Consider the following 25,716-nt stretch of genomic DNA (forward strand, 5'->3'; position numbering starts at 1 on the left):
TGGGATTGGAATAAGAAGCTAAAGAAATTCTCATATCTTACAAAACCATACCTCACTCATCTACAGGAGTTTGCTTAGGTGAATTGCTTTTCAGAAGAAAGATTAGGATCAAATTACTGGAAATCAGAGCGGCAAGCACAGATGATTCAGAATTTAGACCAATAAAAAGATGAGGAAAACATATATGTGAGCATGTGAGAGCTCTGTTGTATATCAAGTAATTTCTTACTGGGAAAATGCCACCCCATTTCTCCCCCAAAAATTCCGCTGACACAGAAAATCCCACACTGAGTTTATAACTAAGTGTGAGAGTGAAGTGTGTCATATTAAAAAAGAAATCCTAATCCAATGCCAAATCCAGAATAGAGGTGTCATAAATATAAAGGGAAGGGTAAACCCCTTTGAAATCCCTCCTGGCCAGGGGAAAGCTCCTCTCACCTGTAAAGGGTTAAGAAGCTGAAGGTAACCTCGCTGGCACCTGACCAAAATGACCAATGAGGAGACAAGATACTTTCAAAAGCTGGGAGGAGGGAGAGAAACAAAGGGTCTGTGTGTCTGTCTGTAGTCTTCTTTGTCGGGGATAGACCAGGAATGGAGTCTTAGAACTTTTAGTAAGTAATCTAGCTAGGTATGTGTTAGATTATGATTTCTTTAAATGGCTGAGAAAAGAATTGTGCTGAATAGAATAACTATTTCTGTCTGTGTATCTTTTTTGTAACTTAAGGTTTTGCCTAGAGGGGTTCTCTATGTTTTTGAATCTAATTACCCTGTAAGATATCTACCATCCTGATTTTACAGGGGGGATTTCTTCATTTCTATTTACTTCTATTTTTATTAAAAGTCTTCTTGTAAGAAACTGAATGCTTTTTCATTGTTCTCAGATCCAAGGGTTTGGGTCTGTGGTCACCTATGCAAATTGGTGAGGCTTTTTATCCAACATTTCCCAGGAAAGGGGGGGTGCAAGTGTTGGGAGGATTGTTCATTGTTCTTAAGATCCAAGGGTCTGGGTCTGTAGTCACCTAGGCAAATTGGTGAGGCTTTTTACCAAACCTTGTCCAGGAAGTGGGGTGCAAGATTTTGGGAAGTATTTTGGGGGGAAGGACGCGTCCAAACAGCTCTTCCCCAGCAACCAGTATTAGTTTGGTGGTGGTAGCGGCCAGTCCAAGGACAACGGGTGAAATATTTCGTACCTTGGGGAAGTTTTGACCTAAGCTGGTAAAGATAAGCTTAGGAGGTTTTTCATGCAGGTCCCCACATCTGTACCCTAGAGTTCAGAGTGGGGGAGGAACCTTGACAAGAGGTTACAGCATAAAAGCAATGTCTTGTACTATCAAGCAAGATACGCAGAGCAAAAAAGAATGTTGTGGACCGGAGATACAGATGAACATAAAATAAAATGATGGGTAAATTGCTAAAACAGAATAAAACATAGAGAAAGTTTTAGCTCGACCAGTACCTTTAGTTTGAACACAACCGGTTGGTGTGGTGAACACTTGCTTTGAGGGTGTTTTAAGCATTCATACTGATGGGGTATGAAAACTATATATTCCATTGACATTTAATGGGATTGTTAGATGACTAATTGGATCGCGATTAATTAGTTAAATCCAGTAATACCAAGTGGTACAGCAGAGTCTCAAATACTTTTTGAAAGTATACTTGTAAAAGACTTTTGGAAATATGCAGTTCTGATCTCCTGGAGCAAAGACCAGCTAATCTATTGTAATTGTACACTTGGTTTCACTCGAACACTTGATTTTTGGTGGTGTTTTTATGGCGCTCAAATCGTGAAACTGACAGCTGGTTATAGCACAGGATTCTACACAGGTCTGCTCATCTCACTCATGACTTGAAACATCCTTTCTTTACCAGCTGACAGTCTTCTGCTGAGAAAAGGCTGCGTATTGAACTCTGGTGTCAAAGCCAGTGTAGTGCTGTGGCGTGTGCCATGGGAGCTGGGGGATAGAGATATTGTGTGTGTGTATAGGGAAGGATTAGGTGCAGATACCCAGTAGAGATTAAATGGAAATTTACTCATAACTCGCCTTATATATGTCTTAACAAGAAGAGGAGGAAGAGGAAGAGAGAATCTTTCATCAGTCCTGTCTGGGTTTTCTTTTCTTCGTGTCGATCTTCTAAAACTACAGGTTCTTTAGGGCAGAGCTTTCTTCTTGTTGTGCCTTGTAAAGCACTGAATCATAGAATTGGAGGACTGGAATGGACCTCAAGAGGTCTTCTAGTCCAGTCCCCCACCCTCAAGGCAGGATTAAGTATTAAGGTAATACAAGGTGTCAGTGGTTACATATAAACAGACAGGCATCTGTAAAGTCTGGGTTTTCAAGTTTGGTAGTGTTACTAACTGGGATTTTGGTTCAGCCCACCAGCTAGAGAGAGAAATGAGCTATAAAGTGAGTCTCTGGATCCAGATTCAGATCTCAATGCCACCGGTGACTTTATAGGTTGGATGTAGGATTTAGATTTGGGCATCATCTGTAGTTCAGTGATAGAAAACGAACCAAACATTCTCCTTTATTGCTATAATCTAAAGGGATATATGGTATGCATACAGCCTTTTTTCTACTGCCTGTTAATATTTATGAAGTATGCAGTTACATACATGATGTCCTCAACAATTAACTCTCAGAATGCAATACAAAAGAACATCTTTAGCTGCCAGATAATCTACTAATGACATAGCTTTTCTTAACCATAGGACTATTTTCATCAATATACTTAAATAACTTATTAGGATATGCACAGCATTTGGTGTATTTTTATTATCAGAGTTCCTTACTCAGCATTCTTTTCAAATGTTAAAATCTTTCGTGGAGGCCTGAAAAAGTGCTTATGAACATTAGAGGATCCATAAACGATATGCACATTGTATTTCTAATGTGGTGGTGTTAGGGAACCTGCATTCCGTAATAACATGACTGAAAACAACTCAGATGTGTTCCTCCTGAGGGAAAGTAAAATCAAAGCTGGATTTATTTTAAATTCTGTGCAAGCTGCTTGTAATGGAGAAAACTGACAGGTGATGTGGCTTGTAATACAAGGATGAGTCTGTAACAACAGTCTTCTTACCTGTTGAAGAAGGATTTTCTTAAGTACAGTCACTGAAGCACCTTATTGAATAGACAGAGAGATGGCAAACTCCCTCTGGTACAAATGCAAGTTCAATGGCTTCACCAGAAATGATTGTTTTACATAAACCTGTCTCATAAAGCCCACAAGAGAGTCTCTAAATGACAGTTTTGCTGATGGTACTAAAGTACAACTAAAATACAAATTAGAAAAGATAGATTTTTTTACTTTGTCTCCTAAAAAAAGTGCAAGATCAAGAAAGGTAGTCAAAAAGATACATTCCCTAATGAAACAAGTTCAATGAAAGATATGCTGGTGATGTGAGTATATTTGATTTTTCACACACAGAGGAGACTTTTTAAAATATATTGGAACTGGTAGGAAAGAACGAGGCTGAGTATCTTGTTAAGTTCAGTAAGTAGAGAAGGTGCCAGTTAAAAAGTCATTATTTGTCTACTATTACTACAGTTACTTTCTGGTTGTTACAGTACAAATGTGAGGTTGAAGAAGAGTTAAAAGATAGAAAATAATGCTGGACTGGCTGTTAAGATTTATCAGGGTGGGTGAGATTATTGGTCTGGTCTCCACCCACAACACTGGCAGTTCCTGATTTAAAGAAGAAATCCCTTATTGGCACCTATTAGACTGTGTAGCCCAGCATGGGCCTGCTGCAAAGACCACTGGAGAAATGTTGCATTGACTTCATCTGGGCTTGGGTCAGGTCCCAAACTGAGTGGTGAAAGGGAGAAGGATAACCCTGTGTGCTGCATTACATTTCTTTCCTGCTCTTGTAGGCAGTTATTTTATACTCTGAAGCACCTGGTTTTCCTTAGCTCCTATATTAAGGCTCATCTCTCTGAACAAAACCTAGGTATAATATTACTTCCAAATTTTCAGTGATGCAATATGTGAGAATGAAATATAAAATATCAATTTGAATCTAAGTATGCAATGTAGAGGTTCCAGTGACCTCCACATAAAGGAGGTCACTAGCTATTATGTATGTGAAATATAATTTCTCTACAAGTACATGTGAAGGCATATACTAACCTTCTAAAGGACAACTTCTACTGGGATAGTCTGTGGGTGTAATCAAGGAGGCCCCATCCTGCCATAGGGCTGGGCTATATTAACAGGAAGAGGAAGCTGAACAAGAAAGAGGGAAATAGGAGCTATGCCGGTTGCAGTGGGTGGTACTTGTTTTCCCTCAGACTCTAGCAGAGTAGCCTACCCAGGGGCTTGGTTGTATGGATGCTAAGTTTGAGAGCTGAACCAGGGTCCTTATGAACTGTTTATTTTACTTATTTTGGCCTTGAAGCCTTATTAAAAAGGGACATGTTATTTGGTTAGTATGTGTGGTTCCTCCTTGCCCAAGGCAAAGCAAACCTACCGCCACTCCAGTGGGGAAACATTAAGGTGAGGAATCCCTGTAGCACTACACTGAGCCACAAGAGGGTGTGCAGGGACTGCTCACACCTTTACAATACAAAAGAACTGTAACTGCAAAGGAAGGGGAGGTGAAGACGCTTACCTGTGGTATTTATCTTTGGCCTTCTGGTAGTGAGCGTCATAATTTTGGCTACATACAGAATTTTCTTTAACTGGTTCTACGATGCTGTTCTATAAATTGGTGTCAGCTAGAACAGCATTATTGGACAAACTAAAAAATACCATGTTGTTGTACTCTTCATAGAGCTGCTTTGTTACAGGGCACAGATACAATTAAGCTACTTTTTAGTCACATACTAATTTATTGGATTTACTAGTAAATACCATGAATTATAAGTAGTTTAATGCACCAGCATATACTAATTGCCTAATTCGCTTAATAGATCCAGAAATAATTGCCATATAAGCAGGGGTCTGATTGAGAGGCCAAAAATAATCTGTTTTCCTTATAACAATACTGGATATGGTTATGAATGGAATGGGTTGGAGGATGGGATTTTTTTTGTTTTTTTTTTTAAATGAAACGTACAATTTGTCAAACTGAAACTTTTTGAGAAAATGTATCAGTTTCAACAAAACTTTAATCAGGAAGGTTTTTCAGGTCCAGGATGGAATTTCTGGTCAAAACTAAAGAGACTGAGAGAGACCTGAATAGGTTGTTGGTTAAGGCAGTCACCACGGTTACAGGACACTCTGATTCAAGTCCCTATTCACCCTGATTCAGTTAAGGTCAGTGCCCTAACTGGGGCAATGGACTATTTGGGCTGTCTTGCTCTCATTTTCTCATGAAAAATTTCAAGAGGTCTCATTTCCATTCCCCAATGTCTTTATAAATGTCTAAAACCTTGACATGTTCTCAGAAACAGAACTCTTGTTTCCCAGCCAGCCCAAGTTCTGAATACCCATGACTCTTACTAGTTTTTGGTGGAAGTTTTAGATATTGGCACCTCTGTTTGGTCCCTTAGACTGACTCCAGTGGCTCGTTTAGTCCAATATTTTGTTTCAGACAGTGGCTAGGATCAGATGATTGAAAGGAAGGTGCAAGAACTCAGAAGAAGTAAATTCCTTCCTAATCCTCGCAGATAGATATTTTAAGCCTTGAAATATTTCAATTCTTTTCCAAAGTAAACGTAGGAGTTCTTATGAACTTGATCACATGATATTTATGATCTTTTATGTGGTATATTTCTGGAATGCTTATTATCAGTCGTATTCCTGTCCTGTCAACGAAGAGAGTACAAGTGTGAGAAATACCGGCCAGAGAGAGGCAAGATCAGCCCATGTCCAAAGGTTAAACTTAGCGCAGATTTAAACATCAAAGTTTTGTAGCAGTATCAGTTCCTGAATAGGCTGTCTTTTGAACACCTCAATGGGTTTCACGAGCAACTGGATCCAGTGGAAAGCTTTCCAATCATTTGTTTTGGAAATTCCATTTATTGTAGTAGTGCCCATATACAGCAGCTCTCCATGGAGAGCTAGAACTCCAGGCACCTACTTCAGATTTAAAACTGGGGAAACAGAAATAATTGGGACTGTATTTTACTGGACGTATCCTCCAGGCTGGTGTAGATTGGCATAGTTCCATTAAATATAACAAGGTTGACTTTTACACCAGCGAGGATCTGCCTCTGTTTGTAAGGTAAATTGCAAGCTGAAGACAACATGTAGAAAATTTCAACTCAACAAATTCTTTTCACAATAATTAAAAGCCAAAAGGCCAAAATTTGATCCTGTTAAAATACATGGAGGAAGTACCATACTTATGCATGTGCTGAACCAGATACTCTGTTCTGGTTACATAGATCCTTCTAGGCCTGGACCTCCATAGCTTTTAAAAAACTGTTTAAGTATCAGAGGCACTTTTTTACTGTCTCTCTTTCTGTAATTGCTTTATCTGCCCTACCAGTCCCACGGCAGTTGTAATGTGCAATCAAAACTCCCCTTTTGTCACTACTCTGGTCCTCACTCAGCCATTCATCCAGCTACTTGCTGAGTTCCTCTCTAAGCAGACACAGTCCTCTATCTGCAACCTTATTCTTTTACTCCAAGGTGACTTATCAAAAGAGGAAGGGTTTCTGCTTTGATAAATCAGTTCCTTTTGTACTGCAATATTTTTTTAATGTATTCTGGAGTACTATATGTGTGCAGGGAAGCTCTCTGTAAAAGCTCCAGCAAGGTGATTTTTAATGAAGTGTTGAAAACCCGCACTGGACAGAAAGGGTTAAGGAGCAATCTGGGGTCCAAGCCACTCTGCCATGCCACACCTACACAGCCTGCTTCAGCTGGAGGAGGGACTTAAAAAGAGAGTCAGATAGCTCAGAAGGAAGGGCAGACTTTATAATGTCTGCAACCCAGGCAGGAAACTAGAGGCTATGGAGCTGGAAGAATTGATTGCAAATGTCACATGCCCATTCATTATCTGTGGTGACCTGAATAGTCACAACAGATTGTGGGGCAGTAAGAAAAATGATTAAAAATGGAAAATGTTTAGAGAAATTCTTTGAAGGAGAATGGTTTAGTCATATTAAATGATGGAGCACCTACCAGGTTCAGTACAACTGACGGAAGCTTTGCATGCCTGGATAGGGATCATAGCAGGTAAATGCAGCTGGGAAATTTACTTAGAGGGAGGGAATGAGTGGTGACTACTCATTGACATGAATTACATATCAAGGAAAAGGAAATATCAGCAGGTATTTAATATAGTATCCCCACTTGGAATCTTAAAAAAAAAAGCAAATTGGAAACTCTTTAGAAACACAAGTGAGGAATATGTGAATGAACAATATATAAACGAATATGTTGAGCAATTCTGTAGTAATGTTACTAAGGGAATCAGAAAGACAACCAGGCTCACTATTCCTAGGATACCAACGTGACTTAAAGAAAGGAAAAAGGGTTCCATAGTGAAACAAGGAATATGAAATGATACTTAGGGATAAGAATAAGACATACAAGACAGCAAAAAATTTCTTATGTAGTGAGGACTTAATGAAATATAAAAAAAAGTCAGTCAGTTGAACAAAGGGGAAAAAGAGAAAGCTAGAGAACATACTGTGGGAATAAAGATACCCATATAGCAGATATATATATATAAACAAATTAGGAAAATGAATGAAATAAAGAGTCAGAGCCACATAATACCAAGCCTTGCCGTTGCAGGCCATGGAGTAGTAAGCTCCAACAAAGAAAAAGCAGAAATTCTGGCCACCATGTTTCAAAAAGTCAGTAATGACTATGATCAGAGGATAGCAGTTAGGGAGAGGAGACAAAACATTCATTAAGATAATTATGAGATGATGAAGAGGTGGATATTATTTTCAATGAGAATTTTAGTATGAGAAATCTCCAAAAAGTGATAATAAGGAGGAAAAACACTGCACCAGGCAAGGATGAAATAATATTTGAAATGCTTAAACACATAAGCAAAGGAAACTTGAGGATGATGATAAAATTATATAGTAATTACATATTACATAATAACATATGGCAAAAAAGTGAAATACATAAGGACTGGGCATGTGGAATTATTGTCTCAGTGAGGAAGCCAGTTAAGTTGCACTCAAGGCCAGAGGCACATAGACCAATTGCCATCACAGCATATTTAGGTAAAACCATACAAAATATAGGACTGGAGAGACCACATTGTAAGGATAAAGAAAGAGGCACATAAAAGCATGGAAAGAAAATAATTAATGATGATAACTTTCCTGGGCATAGAAAAAGCCTACAATGTATTATGGAGAGAGGGACTACTTCATAAAGTGGCCTCCATAGGTATTATAGGAAAAATGTACAGATGGGTAAGGGACTTCTTAAGCAAAAACACTATACCATCCAAACATATATTCAATTGCAAATGGAAGGCCACAGGGCAGTGAAATTATCCCAACCTTCTTTAACATGATGATAAATGACCTCTCTAAAGAGATAAGGAATAGGGTTCACATGGTTTGATGACAACTGTGCCATATGGACCAAAAGCAGAAACCTTGGAAGTGCTGCCAAAAGAATCATTGATGCACTTAAGAGAGGTAAGGAATGGGGAGACAGCTGGGGCTTCATATTCTCCATGGACAAAACTAAGGTGATCATCACAACAAGGCAAATCCAAAAAAATGTAAAATGATATCCATATGACCAACAGATATAGTGAAAATGACAAATTCTTAAGTGTGATATCTGATAACAAGCTCACTTGGAGGGACCAATTTGATACCACTCAAGATAAGTGCAAAGGTAGAATTAAATTATTTAAGAATATCTCTGGAACATCCTGGGGGATAGATGAAAAAAATGGTGGTAATGCTATACAGAGTGCTACGTAGACCAATTGTTGAGTATGGATACCAGGCCTTTGGATCAGCAGCGAACACAAATCTGAGAAAACTAGACTTTATTAAAACATGTACACTGTGTATCCCATGTGGTGCCTTCATTACAACATCTCTGTGTGAACTACAGATAGCAGCTGGTGAAATGCCTATCACTCTTAGAATGAAGTGGCTAGATGTAACCTGTTGGGCCAAAGCACTAGGTAATAACAAAGATGAAAACATGAAGCTATTATATAATGATTGTTGAGAATTAAGTAGAGGCCGGATAGGACAAAAAAAAATGAAAATTCCCTGTGGAAGTAGGGTACAAAAGAGAATAAAAGATCTGAATAAAAAGAAAGGATTGAAAGAGACCAAACTCATCATTATGGGAAAATACCCTATCACTGGAAAACCATCCCCTTTAGATAGACATGGAACTGCATAATAAATATATCAAAAAGAATGATCCACAAGATATAGCAAATCAATATGTGATAAGTGGAGACACGATTGCCAAATATATACAGAATGCTTGAAAAAGGAAGGAACAAGAAGAGTGGGAACATTTTTCTGTGTGCCCTCACTTGGACTCAAGAAAGCCACCAGGCTAAGTAACTTTGTATCCAACTTCACTGCTGAGATAACAGGGATTATGCTAGCACTAAATTGGGCTTCAGATGTGTGGCCAGCTGCCATGGCCATGCTATCTGACTCCTTATCAGGACTGCAGGCAATTTACAGTGGAAAGTCTGATGGCAGAAATGGTATTCTTAATGAAATATTACTGCTAACAACTGAACTGGCACAACTGGATATAACCATAGTAATAGCAGGGATCTGGGCACATGTGGGGATAGTAGTCAAGTGCTATTAATCATGAACAAGTTGACCTAGGAATCCCATTAAGCAAAGTGAAATGTAAACACCTAATCAAAAATGAGCTAAGGAAGGAATGATAAGACCTGTGGGCAAATGAAACAAAGGGGGGAAAATTCCAAGAATTATGCTCAGCAGTTAACAATGTTGACAATCCAAGGCCCTGAGAGAAAGAGCAATGTGGCTTTATTTAGAATTCTTACAGGGCATTGTGGATTAAATAGTAATTTATTTCTAATTAACATGCACAAGGATGGATTATGTGTAACATGTAAGGATAGATCATATCCTTTGGGGTGGTGAAGACTATACCAATGATTGGAGGTGTTTATATAGAACACTCAGAGGCCTTAAAGGAACAATTTTTGTCTTGCAACATCTGTCATGAATAGAAGGGGAACCCAATAAAAAAAAAGAAGCTCTTCTTCAATTCTTGAATAATACTGGGAAAAGTGCAAGACTATAAGTCATGAAAAAAAAAACAAAGTACAGTGCATGGCGGTCATGGACTCAGGAATCAAGTCTGGTATGCCACAAAACTGGAGGAGGAGGAGAAGAAGAAAGGGGGCAGACAGGAGAGGAGGAGGAGGAAAAACCTATCTAAGGTATTCCTGAATAAGGTACATCAGGAGTTGTGGATTTTGGGGAAAGGACTGCAAGCAGCAGCAACCCCAGGCCCTAGAGGAGGCTAGCCTTTCCCTAGGATTAGGAAATCCTTTGTTCTAACTTCTCGTGGATCGTTTGCAGGGCTTTTGACTACACCCTGGACTGGGATGTAGAAAGTGGTAGGAAATGGCCCATGGAGGCAGTCCCAAAGCACCCAAAGGGTGTTGGTTGTCAGTGACTCTTGTAGGGCCCTGAACTGGAGCCCACTGGAGAGGGAGGGCTCGGCTTTCCTACCAAAGCCCTCTCTCATGAAGGGAACACAAACTCCTTCTTTCAACCTCCCCCACCCCGAGATAAGGGGGGATTGAAACAATGTAAACTCTGAGGCAAGGGTGTACAACCAACAGGGGTCTAGAGGTGGGCTGAAGACCCTTTCTTTTGTTGGACTGTTGGATGATATATATTTTGTTGGACTCTGTTAACTTGAAAGGGGGTGAACTTTATTGGTGACCTGGCCAGGAGGCTGAGTCGCTATCTACTGAAAGGGGGACCACCACAGCATTAAAGTGGTTGCTGGTAAGGGACGCTGGAGACCATAATCTTTTAAGACCTTTAGAGATGCTGGAGACCAGATTAAGACCTTTAGAGGCCCTAAGCACTGAAAAGATTATGGTGCCCCCCCTATGTAATTCAATATAAAAACAATACTATACCGTAAAATAAAATTTTATTTTTCGAAATGACACAAAACTTACATGTATGCTGAAATTAAAATAGCCTCTTTCTAGATTTTCTGATTGCAAAGTTCTGGATAAGTTCATCGAAGCTGACTCGACGAAGCATGTCTGCTTCCATACACAATAGGGAAAGTGAATCAAGTCTGTCCTGACACATTGTTGTTCTCGGAGGGTTTTTTAATCTCTTCAGCTGAGAAAAAGAGCATTCTGCGGAGCAGTTAGTAATCATCAATGTTAGAAAAATACGTAGTGCGATCTCTACATTTGGAAATATGCACTGTATTCCATCTTTCAATATTGTGTCATGAAGATTAATGTGACTGAATTTCATTTTTCCTGTTTCATTAAACTTTGTGCGCATATAACAGTGGAACTGCCGTACTTCTCCACAGAGATTCATGTTCAAGTCAACAGGGTATGAGTCAACTAGCTTTTGGGAACCTTGTGAATATTGTTCATCAGATAAGTCCATATCATTTAGAAAAGAAAATCTACTTGATACTTCTTTGTACACTTCACCTCTCCTCTTCATATGCACTTCAAGTGTATCAATTATAGAGTAGTAAGTAGATACACGAAATTTGTCTCTAGGATTAAATGCTGTTTCTGTTGCACTGCTATAATTTGCTTGTTTTTTCCTGATTCGCTTGTGGGACTGGGCTTCTTTGTAGTTAGTATCAGGCAAGATATCTTTTGATATGTCTTCAAATCTTTTGAAATCATTCCTCAAAGTGTGTAAGTGGTCTGCTAATGATTGACAGAGGTCTGCACATGTTTTTAAATCCAATACTTTTTCTTGGAGAGCTTGACTTGTGTGGTAAAAGCGTTGTAAAATTTCATTCCACATGGTCAACATGAATACAAACTCTAGCTCTTGCATCTTGTTTGCAATAAGAAAAGGAGCAATGTTTTCTGTCTCTCATATAGTTTCTCCCTTTTGTGATTGGTCTTCAGCTATACTTTCTAATGCATCCACAATCTTTGAGTAGGACTCCAGAATTGCACTTGTTGCCACTGCATGTGCCTCCCAGCAAGTATTAGAAAGAGATTTCAACACACGATCATTGCCCGAATATGTTTTAAGAACTGCCCATTGGTGTATTGAGGCAGAGAAAAATGTATAAAGTAACTGGACTGTTGAGAAAAAACTTAATGGAACCGGACAACAATCAACAGCTCTGTGCCCAACAAGATTGAGAGTGTATAGCACATGGTATGAATATGCCATATTTGTTCTGTTCTAAAAGCTTCTTCTGCATTCCTTGATAATACCCTGACATGTTGGCAGCGTTGTCATAAGAGTGACCTCTGCACTTTGAAAAATCTATTTTGCAAACTTGGCACAGATAATGCAGTACTTGATTTGCCACTTCTTCACCAGCGTGGCTTTTCAAATTGAGGAATGTTATAAATCATTCAACTGGATTTCCCATCTGTGGGAGACACATATCTTAGTACAATACTCATTTGATCAATATGTGAAAGATCAGGTGTAGAGTCGACAGATAAACGGAAGTACCCAGCAGTACTTATTTCATCCACAATAGCTGAACAAACTTTGTCACTCATTAGACCAATGAGTTCATCACTTATTGTCTCGGATAAGTATGATGGGTTACCTTTGCAAGCATTCCCATATTTTGAGATATGGCCTGCTAAAAATGGGTCAAACTGAGCCACAAGCTCCAACAATCCCAGGAAATTTCCATTCTGCAATGATCCAAATGTGTCATGTGATCCCCGGAAAGGCAGACCACATTCAGCTAATGTTTGAATAACAGCTATAACATGCTGCAAGACATGTTGCCAGTATTCATGCTCCTCTTTAATTTGTTCTTCCAATTTTTGTGTCAATCCAAAGCCCTGTCTTTGATTTAAATATGTCAAAATTGAATCTCTGTGAGTAGTGCTATTTTCATATTGTTCAATTAAAACAGTATTCCGCCAGTCACTAAATCCACCTGCAGCAAACCAGGATGTTGAAGGTTTATATGCAAAAAGTTTGCAAACAAAACAGTACGCAGACCCTGCTGATGGTGAATACAGTAGCCATTCTCGAGTGTATTTCTCATCATTCGCTTTCATGCTGAAAAATATTTTTTGTGGACAATATCTTGTTTGTTTGCCATTGGTAAAAGTCCGACGTGATTTCTCAAATGGCCCAGTATGGTGTTGACAGTCATTTGGTCCACAATCTATCCAGTAAGCTACATCATCAGTACTGAAATTAACCCACATACCAGGATCTTTTCTCCTATTATTTACAGCATGAGCAGGTTCAGTCTCTGACACATCCACACCTTCTAGAACAATGTCTGTTTTACCACCAGGAGAAGGATGATCAATTACAGTCTCTGACACACCCACGTGTTCTGGAATGGTGTTTGTTTCACCAATAGAAGAAGGATCAGTCTCTGAAACACCTATAGGTTTTGGAACGATGTCTGTGCTCCTGAGAGAAGATGTTGCTTCTGATGGATTCGCTTTGAAAAATTATGTCAGCTTTGGAAGATTTCAGAAAATTTCACGAGTTTTTTGTTTTTTTTCTTCTGCCAGTTTACATTTCTGTGCTCCACTCAGTTGGTTACGTTTCATCCTGCCCCTTATCTCAGTTATCTGAACTTAAAAAAATAAAACAAATTACACAATGTACACTATTTTTATGTATATATATAATATATATATATATAAGAAAGAAAAAAAAACAAATCAAGTATGTATAACTCAGAAGAATATATTAATAATAAAACATAAATGTATTGCAATACATGACAGGATCTGATTTCCTCGCATTATTTCGATCTACCTTAGTAGGACGTCCCCCTGATTTAGGTGGGGATAAGTAATAAAAAGAGAACAGAAAAACGGGGGAAGAGTGTGTAGTGGAGTGTAAAGGAGTCTAACAAAGTTCTGATTTTTCCCATGATGACTACTTCGATGCTTTTCCCTGAAATATCAAATATCAAATTTAAAAAAAAAATCTTTTTTTTTGGTGCCTCCTGCTTTGCTGGTGCCCCAAGCACGTGCTTAGTCTGCCTTTTGGGTAATCCAGCCCTGCTGGAGACGGAGGGAAGCTGGATCTAAACTCCAGGCAGCACCACTGGTAATCCCAGCCTTGTCACATAGTTTTGTTGCTGTATTGAGAGACTTCTGGGCTACGTTCGGGGACTTTATTCCATTAAATTACAATGTTCTCGTGACTTGTTATTAAATCTTAAATCTTGCTAAAGTTTCACCTTCCCAGCTTATTTCCACAGGCAACTGGTAGGAACAAAAACTCTTCATGTCAAGTAAAGAGATTATAAATGAAGAGAAATTTAATGACTACAGTGTCTACTCTGGGTTAGTTCTTGCCTCTTGAAGTGACCGTTCACTCATGTGCTTTCCAAAAGGCAATTGCATACACTGCTGTTTCCCCTCACTGCATTCACTTATAAGGATCAGATTGGCAATAAGATTGTCTTTGGTATTTTCAAACATATGAAAATACTCAATCATTTTCAGTGTCAATTGTCTGCAGGTCAAGAAAGCAACAGGCTTTAGGAGTGCTAATTGTGGCCAGTTATAACTTGAGTTTGACACGTACATACTAGAGCTCATTCTGTTTTGAAGATCTAGCTTTTTCTTCTGTGTAGGTTTCTGATTTGGAAAGTTCACTTCTTTAAGGAGTCATTCAGCTATAACATTCAAAATGGGACTACCTAGATTAATCATTAAAATGGGATTCCACTTTATTTTATGCTTAGCATGCTTAGTATGCTTAGCATAATATGCTACTTGTTCTTTTTGCATGTACAATACGTACCCCTTTAAACTCACGTGTTGCTTGATTGATTTTGTGTTTACAAGACAGCAGTAACCTTCTGTACACCAGACGTTCGCGAGAACCACAGTTGATGACTGATGATGGGATAGAGCAAAAGTACTGGGTGATAATCATGTCTTTATCCATTTTCCTATTTTTGTGGCTGCTTTGGTACAACTCCATTCATTTTCTGCACTGTAGCTGCTGGCTAGGGTTGTTTCCTCAAAGGCATTCATAGCGGTCTAAGCAGTACCTTCTTAAATACCTAAGCTCTATCTATAGTGCACAGGCTTCCAATGAAATGTTTATGCAGAAGGCATTTAAGAACTTGCAGAATCAGGCAACTAAACAGAAATACCATCTTTCCTCTCTCCCTTCCTCGCCTTTGTAAATAAAAACAAATGATTTCTAACCTAGAAGTTCAAAGGCAGTCATATTACATTTCTTGCGATAATATCTTTGTGTGCTTTTAAAAAGCTCTTTTAACATGAAATCTGGGGGCAGAGTAATCAAAGAAGATCACAAAGCATCAGGGGCCATCGGAAAAATGTTATTCTGTTCCATTTTCCTTTAGGGAGTCATTGTGACATTTAGCAGCTGAAGTCTGGTAGTCTGTGGAGCTTTTACTTACATTTAAGACTTAAAAATCTATAAAAATCAATTGTATATTTTGTTGTATTTGCATTTATATAGGTCTTTTACTACACTTTGAAATAAAGTGCTTTTTCAGACCAATGATTATATGCTTCCACTGGCAGCTATTACATTGTCAGTTGTATTTCACATGCAGGCCTTATAGGATTTTACATTAGATACAGTAATAAGGTATCATAGTGAACTACTTGTGAGAAGAACTGCTATTCAACTGCTCCTTTGAAAAGTGTTTTTGATCTTGTACATATTTTTGAATCTTCGTCTGAAATAGACACTGAAACCATGTATATTGAGTCCAAAGTAAGTAGCACCTCCAGGGTACAGTGTGGAATAAATATAGTATTTTATACAAACCCAAATATTAGTTACAAGTGTTGACATTCCTGTACTGGTCCCATTGAAAGCCTTGCCCAGTCAATGTTACAATACACAGTTTTCTCTTTTCTTGCCTTGTTTCAAGTTTATAACACACAAGTCTGAACAACAAAAGATTTGTACCTTTGTAAGTAATTGCATGTTCTGTATGTTCCTCGTTAGGAAAGAGAATAGCACCAACAAGCATAATTTAATCCATTTTCAATGTTTAAATGTGATTGTGGTTCTTTGAGATATAGTTGATGTTCGCAGAGCTAAAGCTATTCCCTGACTGATGTACAGGAACATGATATGAGTGTATCTTCTCCTGCGTGTGTGTCTGCCATGTTTTTGTAGGCAACCTGTAAAATGAAATTTGCAAGACTCCTGAGGAGTCTTCTTAAAACTTTTCTTTTGCCAACTGTACACAGAAATGGAACGGACATTTCAAAGCAGGGAAGAAAACCTCTTATTATGTGTATACACGTTTGTCATGGAGTAAACATTTTCCTTGGTACCTTTATTGGAATGTCATAAAATGTTAGTGTCCTTTCTTTTTTTTGGAAACAGTTTCTCCTTGCAGCCTTTAAACTGAAATAATCTAAAAGAGAAAATCTTTAAAACAGGCTGAGTGTTTGGCTTATAGTTACAAATCTTAACATCATACCTCTATTTCAGCTGTAAAGGGTACATTAATCTTACTGGTTAGTATAGGGTTTGTTTTAATATAGAAGCTGCTTTTAGAGCAATATTTCAGTAGCAATGGAAAAAACATTTCATATTAATCTAAAACAGCCAAATGATTTTGGATGTTTATATACCTTCCTGGCTTATCCTTATAAATGGTCCTGTTCACAATAAGAAACATAACAAATCTATTTTTCTTAGTGTTATTTAGGTTGAAATGTATCTCTAATGCATCATCTATTCCATTGTTCTGCATTGTGGCAGGCTTGGTTTAATTATTCCTAACCTACCCATAAGAGATGACCTAGTCTAGCCTGGAATATTTCCAGTGAAGTTGAATCCATAATTTCCCATGGCAGATTGATCCATTGCTCAAAAAAACACACACAAAATCAAATCCCTAAATAACCCAAAACCCTTTGTTTGAATTCAACAGCTTAGATGACAATGGGAACAAGGAAAATCATTTCATATTAATCTAAAACAGCCATGGTAAAACTTGGTCTCCCATGTAAATAAAATGTTGACTGTCCCACCTGCCTTCAATTCTTGTAGTTGTCCCCTCTCAATTGGTACGATCATATGATGACTAATGACCTGAACCTGTGTAGCAGATGTGATAAGTACTTAGCAAGACTAGGTCTGGATTATTACCAGTGCGGTTAGCCTTAGTCCGTACTTTGGCTTTCAAAATTTCATTCATGTGGATACTAGTGGGATTTGATCCCATTTGCAGTGAGTGGGGATGCTGAGTATCTGACTTGCCGTTTACACCGTAGGGAGCTGTTCCTGCAATGGCTGGGCACTGGAGCATAAACTACTCTGAGTTCTGAGTGAATGATTTTTACCTTTTTGATTTAGAGGAGAGGGAATATGTTGGTGCTTGAGGAAGGGGACTGCATTGAGCTGACTCAAATTCAGTTGCAATAGCTTGCTGTCTTGGCTGTATTTGTACCAAGCTTCACTTGTAAACCAAGCCAACAATAATGCAAATAGAGTCTAGGAAGGAATTTTGCCTCCAGCCTAGAAACACATTCTGGTTTATATCTTTCTGGCACGATCTTCAACCTTTGTCTCCCCCATTTTTGTAGTACCCAAACTGTTCTTTTTGCTGAGGTCCCCAAGGAAATGGAATTTCCCATTATCTTTTCAGCATTTCTTACCTAGATAGCACTTGGCATTATAACAAACTTTATTATTTGGATGATGTTTTTTCTGGTGCACATTTCAATTCGTTGCCTGTATTATTATTGAGATTTTGGTGGGAGTTCCAGAGGGATGGGGTAAACAAATGGAATCATCAGGAAGTACCAAGTAAACCTCAGTGATAACCACTGACTAACTAAAAATGTACAATCAGAGACCACAAAGATATCTGGTGAAAATAACAGCTCAAAGGTGTAAATTTTTTTGAAGAAATCATTGTAGATGCTGTGGGAGCATAACAAATTTAATATATGTCTTGAAAACAAAGGCTAAGAATGTAAGAAAGAAGTTCAACCATATCAGTAGTCTGAAATAAAGATCTGCTGCCCTGTACTCTCCTGTAATCAACAGCTGTATACATATAGACTGCTCTGGCATCAGTGATCTAATTAATGGGTATATGCAAAGAGGGTAGATTTGGTCATTTCTGAATGTGATTCTTGGCAATCCTTACAGTGCTTATCACTATAAATCTTTTAGTTTTCTATGTCAGCTTGTACCACCATCACAATGGCTTGAGATTTTGAGATAAAATGAAGTATTGCATATGCCTCTGGAATTAGTCTGCTGCTTCTGTCATGGGACTCAGCCTTGACAGAGAGATGCTATGGGACACATAAATCAGGAAACTAACCTGTATGTCTCCTGATTTGGTATGCTAGCATAGAGCTGTCTCTGTGGTAATATGCTCTTTAATGCTCTGTTGAACCTGTTCTCTTTAGCAAAATGAAAATGCATGTGTTTGACATATTTGGTCTAGTTGGTTGTGTAATAAAATGAAATTTTCTTAACATTTTTTTCCTCTTCTTCACAGGGGCATCATTAGCCATTACTAGCAATTTACTGCGAGCAACATCAGATCATCTGAAAAATTAGATAATCTTAAAACTCCTCTCCTAAACTTATTTGAATGCCCCCAAATAATGATCTCGGGGCTCTCTTGGACATGGGATAAAAAATTAATCAGACTTCAAAAGTTTTAACAGCTGGCTCCAGCTGCTGGATTTCTGCCTGTATTATAATAACTGCAAACCACTTTTCACTTCTGCACTGTCTCTTCAAGAAAAGGCCAATGTATCTATTCAGGGTAGATAAAATAAAAGCGGCAGCTCTAGTAACCTCTCCATGAGGTGTGTGTGTGGGTATTAAAATACACTTCTCTCAGCCAACATGTATAAAACATACATGCTCTGTTATGAGATTCCAGAAAGTACCTCTCATTCAAGTTGAAACGTTTGGAAATGAGATAGAGAAATGGTGTGACAAGGGTTCGAGTTGGTGGAGACATGGAACACAGTTCTGCCCTCAGATGCACAGTCATTATTCTTGTGAAATCAATGGGAGTACCTACATAACCAAAGGCAAAATGTACCTGCTATTGTTGATATTATTTGTACTCTACCAGCACCAAGGTGCTCTGTTGTGGTAGGTAGGGTGTGTGCACACACTGTAAAAAGTTTGTTGAAGGGACCCTCTGTCTGTCTGTTCCAATAAGCATGACAGAAAGAGTCAAAGCAGAAAAATTACTTTTATGCCCATTTTACAGATGTGGAATGGAGGTAAAGAGAAGTTCAGTGATTTGTCCAAGGTAAGGTGATGATTCTGTGACTGGACCAGGAATTGAATCCAGTCCCAGTCCATTGTCTGAACCACAAGACTAGAGATACCAGAACAAGTTCTCTACTTTTAGGTTTTCACAGCATCACTGCAGAATCTTCACGTATCTCCATGATCATGCCCAGTTTTTTCTAATTATTGGTTCATTTAGGATTCATAGGGTGAAAGAATCATATCTGCAATTGTAGTGCCCTTTCGCTTTTCGGAATGTTCATGTTATTTGAAGGATGTGAAATTGTGTTATGGTGTCATGCAGCAGACTACATTTATCTTGCTATTATTATTGCATCAGCAGTTCTCTGCCCAGTAATTTATCTCTTCCAGGAATATGTTTAACATTCTAAATCTCTGAGCAGCTTTAAATTAGCATTCTAAACCAAACAAGAATACAGACACTAAAATACTGTGCTATTCCCTTTGAACATAGAGTTTCAACCCAAAATTACACTCGCATGAGGTATACAGGGCATAATCTTGTCCAGTACTCCAGCCACAAGTGTCAGTATCTCCTGAATCATCGAGGATGGGTATGGCATGACTTATCTCCCTGGACAACCAGAAGTTATCTCTCTTTTTCAGTGGAATATACAGCAGTGTTAACATTATCAAGACTAATGTTGTGCCTATATTTAAGAAATTGCGGGGGAATGTGATCTGGGCCATTGCAGGTCTCTAGTCTGACCTCAGTCGTTTGCAATGCTTTAGAACAAATTGTGAAGGAAAGAATAATTAAATTTGTGGAGGTAAATGGATACAATGCAACATGGGTTTTCCAAAGGAAGATCATGACAGAATCACCTAATGGCCTTCTTTCAGAAAATAACTGATTTTGTGGATAAGGATAATGCAATAGATATAATATGTTTGGACTTCAGTAAAGCATTTTGCATGGTACTACATGGGAAGCTATTTGTTAAATTAGAGATGATAGGGATCAGTACAAGAATTGTAAGGTACATAAGGAACTGTCTAAAGGGAAGAAGGGGTTATGCTAAAAAGTAAAATATAAAACTGGAGGGAGGTTACAAGTGGAGCTCCTCAAGGATCGATCTTGGGACCAATCTTATTCAATATTTTTATTAATGACCATGGCACAAAAAGTAGCAATGTGCTAATGAAATTTACTGATGATACCAAGTTGGGAGGCATCATCAATACAGAGGAGGATTATTATATTATGCGAAGACTTGGATGGCCTTGAAGTCTGGAGTGACAGAAATATGGTGGTATTCTATAATACAAAGTACAAGGTCATGCACTTAGGGTCTAATAATAGGAATTTCTGCTACAGACTGGGGGCTTATCAGTTGGAAGTGACAGAGGAGGAGGAGTGATACCTGGCTATGTGGGTTGATCACAGGATGACTATGAGCCACCAAAGTGCTGCGGCTGTGAAAAAGAGAATTGCAGTCCTAGGATGTATCAAATGAGGTATTTCCAGTAGACATATAGAAGTATTAATCCCCTTGTACAAGGCACTGGTAAGACCTCATTTGGAATACTGTGTACAGTTCTGGTCACCCATGTTAAAGAAAGTTGAATTCACATGGGGACAGTGCAGAGAAGAGTTACTAGGATGATCCAAGGACCTATCTTAAGAGAGGAAATTGGAAGATCTTGGTTTGTTTAATCCAGCAAAAAGAAGGCTGAGAGGGGATATGATTGCCCTGTATAAATATATTAGGGGAGTAAATAACAGGAAGGGTAAATAGCTATTTAAACTATCCATCATTGCTGGCACAAAAGCAAATGGATATAACCTGGCCATGAACAGATTCAGGCTGGAAAGTAGAAGGTTTCTAATGATCAAGGGAGGTCAGGTTCTGGAACAGGCTCCCAGTAGGAGTTGTGGGGGCAAAAAACTTAATTAGTTTAAAGAAAGAGCTGGACAAATTTAAGAGTGCAATTGTATGAAATGGTTGTTTGCGACAGTAGGAGTTAGTGCTCAGCAGCCCTCCGGCTCACTTCTGGTTTACGTCTTTTGTTCCCGAAAGTTCATACTTCAGGGTTTCAGCCAGCCATCTGCAGGTGTCAGGAAGGGAATCTTTCCCCCTCCACATGTACTCTGTGTTGGATTTTTTTTGTCTCTTTCCTATGAAGCATGAGGAATGGCCACGGCTAAAGATGGAACATTGAGCAGAGTGGCCCATGGTTCTGAGGTGGCATGGAGAATTCTCTCTCTCAGTTTTTGGGTGGTAGGTTCTTGCTCAAGTGCGCAGGGTCTAAATCGGTGGTGGACAGCCTGTGGCCGCAGGCAGCCCATCACGGTAATCTGATTGCAGGCCGCGAGACATTTTGCTGACATTGACCATCTGCAGGCATGGCCCTCCGCAGCTGCAGTGGCCGCGGTTTGCCATTCCCGCCCAAGGGTAGCTGCGGGAAGTGGCAGGCTGCAGGGACGTGCTGTTCGCCACTTCCCGCAGCTACCATTGGCCAGGAACGGCGAACCATGGCCACTGGGAGCTGCAGGGGGCTGTGCTTGCATATGGTCAACATCAGCAAAATGTCTTGCAGGCTGCAGGTTGGCCACCACTGGCCTAACCGATTGCCATATGTGGAGTCAGGATAGAATTTTTCCCAGGTTAGATTGGCAGTGACCTTGGGTTTTTTTTCTGACTCTGCAGCATGCAGGTCTGAGTCACTTGTCAGGATTATCTGGATATATCTCACTTAATCATTTGTCTGCCATGGCAAGGGCCCTGGGCATTGGTGCAACTTGACCCCTCATATTCTCTGCTTGTAGAATACGATAATCTAGTCTCCAAAGAGCTATCAGTTTCAGTTGTTGGGTTTAGTGTGTGGGTGTTGGGTGGTGTTGGTGCCCTGGGATATACAGGAGGTGACTGCATGATTTGGTGGTCCTTTCTGATCATAACATTTAAGATTTTATTACTCTAAATTGAGGCACACAAAATCGCTCGTCACTCTTGAAAATCTTGGCCTCTTCCTCTTGAAGGGGCACAATTTTAAAAGCCAAACTTTTCTCTAAATGTGCTTTAAATGATTATTATGAAAATGTGTGTGTATCTCAACATTAGTAATTAGAGAAAAAAATCCTCTAGTTTTTTGGTTTACTTTGTGCATTTCACAGACTCTGTAAGTAGTTTGCTTTTAGCATAACATAGTCAGGGACAGACTCTGCCACCCTAACTTAACAGTAAATACCTCCCTATTAAGATGGAATGTTCAGGAATCTGGAGACTTCATGCAAATCAAATGCTCTGTTTTACCTAATAGATAAACATGGATTACCAAATTTACATAAGTGCTAACAAAAGTCTTGATTGCAAAATTTAAGTGCATTTAATACTGGTGAAAACCATCAACCTACATGACCTCCAGTTTACAATGGGAAGGGGCTTCCAAAAGGGTCCATCCTCAGGAAAAGTTGCCGACTCTTAAGAAGAGTAGAATAGTTAAAGAGAAACTGGGGGTCAGTTTAAGTGTGATCTGGTTGCTGCATGGAATGAACTTCAAAAACGCAGAAATTGTGGTTTCCAGCTCACTCTCGCATTAACTTGTGCTGGTATCCAGGTAACTTGGATGGTCGCTGAGGCTGTGTCCCTGGCTTCTCCTTGTCTTGGAGTGGGTGGAGGGCTATGGTTGAGTTTCATGCTGGCTGCTGATTGCCCTCACTGGGAGAGGAAGTCTGGCTGACCTTTGCCATCAGCTGAGGGAGGTTCTGGCTGTTCTGCTGGTGCTTAGCTGGGTGCCTAGCTCTAGCTATTTTGTGACCCTTGGAAGGGATGTAAGAAGGTATCCATCTACTTCTCCCTGGCTTTGAGGAGAAAGAAGCGGGTGGCTTTGGTTGCTGCGCCCTATTTGGGTGATTTAGTAGTCCCTTCTGACCTTAAATTTTATGATTTTATGACTCTGAATTGAGGCATACAAAATCGCTCATCACTCTTGAAAATCTTGGCCTCTTCATCTTGAAGGGAAGACCAAGGGCAGGTGGCAAGAGGAGTTGGATTAGTTTGGTGGCTTATAGTCTTGGCTGTTTTGCTATGGTTATTCCTCCCATTTGAATTTCTCTGATTAGAGTCCTGGAGAGACCCTGCCAAGAATGGTTGAAACCGCAGAGATGGCACTTAGGATGTCTCCTTGTCTTTCCAAATCAGAAGGTTTAATTTATAGGGGGAAGCTGTTAACAAAGCAGCTGAAAAGAGCAGCCCCCAGACAGAACAAGCGACAAGACTGGTCTGTCTCATTCTTTGGAGTAGTTCCATAGACATCGGAATGAGTAAGGTACTACTCACCATTCATCAGGGTAGCACATTCTGGCCTTTCAGTCACTTGTGTTTTCTTTGATACTTCTCTGATCTTCCTCTCAGCAGCAAGGAGGAGAAACTTTTTTTTAAATGGGAAAATGTGAATCTGAGCCCAGAAGAATTGTCAGGGTGATTCAGGGCCAGGCCAATTACCTGAAAGTACTATAAGAATGGTTTTGGAAACAGATTAGGTTTCAGTTAGAAAGTATCTTAATTTTTTTAAGATAAGGTTTTGGTAAGATTTTAACTTTTCTTTTTTTTCATACTATGTTCTTCAAATACTTAGTAATAATTGTTGCAGCAACTGGCCCTCAGCAATTCCTCAAACTACCAGTGTAAAAACACACAGGGTACTGTAAGCTTCTAAAGTCTGTGTCTGTAGTGTCTCATACTGTATATATTAAAAACTCAAAAATGTTTGTTTGCCTGTCATATTGCTTGATGAGAAAACCAATGTGTGGGATTAGACTACTATCCTTCTTTAGTGCTTTCTGGGTCTAACAATTGCAATACAAGATAAATTCCAGGGATTTTTCTGTTTTGGTGAAGGGGCGCTGGTAAAGATTTCAGTGTTTATTTTCTAAAGTTGTCGTATTCATGCAGGGATTTTAGTAGCGGGTGAAGCTGTTTTTGGAACATATTCATACTCATTATGGAGTTCTCTTCCGTGTTATGAATCTTAGAAATATCTCTTCAATATGAATTCATATCTTCTGTGTGGAAGGGAGGTTAAAAGATTGAGGTGTATTCCATAATTTTTAAAATAGTTTTTCTTCTCTTGTTTGTAATGCCATCTTGTAAACTTAAAACTGCATCTTTTCAGAATTTTCATTCTTCTTCGTGCATGCACACTGTTTTATTATAGGGTTGATCAGAAATAGTGGGTGGTTGGTTTCTGGTCTCACTTTATTTATAGAACAAATGTATGTTGCATTATTTTTAAGAAAAGGCATGTATAAAAATGTACAAAGGTTCTGCCCACAGATACAAAAGGAAAAGTATATAAAACTTTGTCGACCTTAACACTTCTCCTTTAACATAAATAAACGACGGCTCGACCAGTCTCCAAAGGTACGGATTTTGTGTGTGAGAGCTGCCCACATGCCAACAAATTGAGTAATTCCTCCACATGGTAGCTGAAGATACTTTGTATAATGCTGGAATAACTGAATTCTCTGTGGGTACCCTGTTTGAGGCTCAGAAATACTTAGAACAATTTCCATTCTTTGGGCACAATACAGCAGGCATTATTTGTCAACACTGCCAAAGTTATTTGTGATTACCAATATGACATAATGTTTAAAGGTCACAATACAATTAATAAAAAGATTCATTTGCTTGCTCTCTTCTCTCCCCCGCCTAGCCCCCCCCCCCCGCCAATATAACCAGCAATCCTAGAAACAGCAGAAAAATATTTTTAAATAAATGACTCCCCTTCTTCTGTACTCTCTTTTTTGGTTCCTGTATTAGCTACTGAGGTGCTGTTGGTGCAGCAATTAACCCATATTTATGTGCTACTTACTCTGATGGATAAGCACTAAACAAAAACTACAGGCTGTACTCTGAGAAATGGATATTAAGGACAAGTGCTGGTATGAACCAAGTAGCTTGGCAGTATTTTAAGGAAGAAGAAAAGGTTGCAAATGAAGCTGAAATAAAGATTTTTGAGTGTAGATATGTTGCTCTAGATTTCAATGGTAGCAAAGCCTGCATTGACTGAATTGCCTTCTTTCTTAAACAGAGCACTGAGGTAAGTAATCAATACTGCAGTTTTGGTAAAAACATTCTGTTTGACAAAAGGTGTAAGATTGATGACCCAGATCAATACCATTTTTAGGAACAATTCATCAAGATTGTACTTAAACAGAGACCATGATGCATTTAACTGTAATAATACAAACACCATTTTTCCCCTTCATGGATAATCTTGTTTTTGCAATAGAAAGCAATAAATTTCTCAAAACAAAGGTCCCTTTTTCTTTTGAGTAACATTTTTCAGGGTCAAATGAAGGCTTGGAATCATTCCTTTGTAAAGGAAAATACCTCTCCTTCTC

This window comes from Lepidochelys kempii, chromosome 9, assembly GCF_965140265.1.
Source record: "Lepidochelys kempii isolate rLepKem1 chromosome 9, rLepKem1.hap2, whole genome shotgun sequence".
Taxonomy (NCBI): domain Eukaryota; kingdom Metazoa; phylum Chordata; order Testudines; family Cheloniidae; genus Lepidochelys; species Lepidochelys kempii.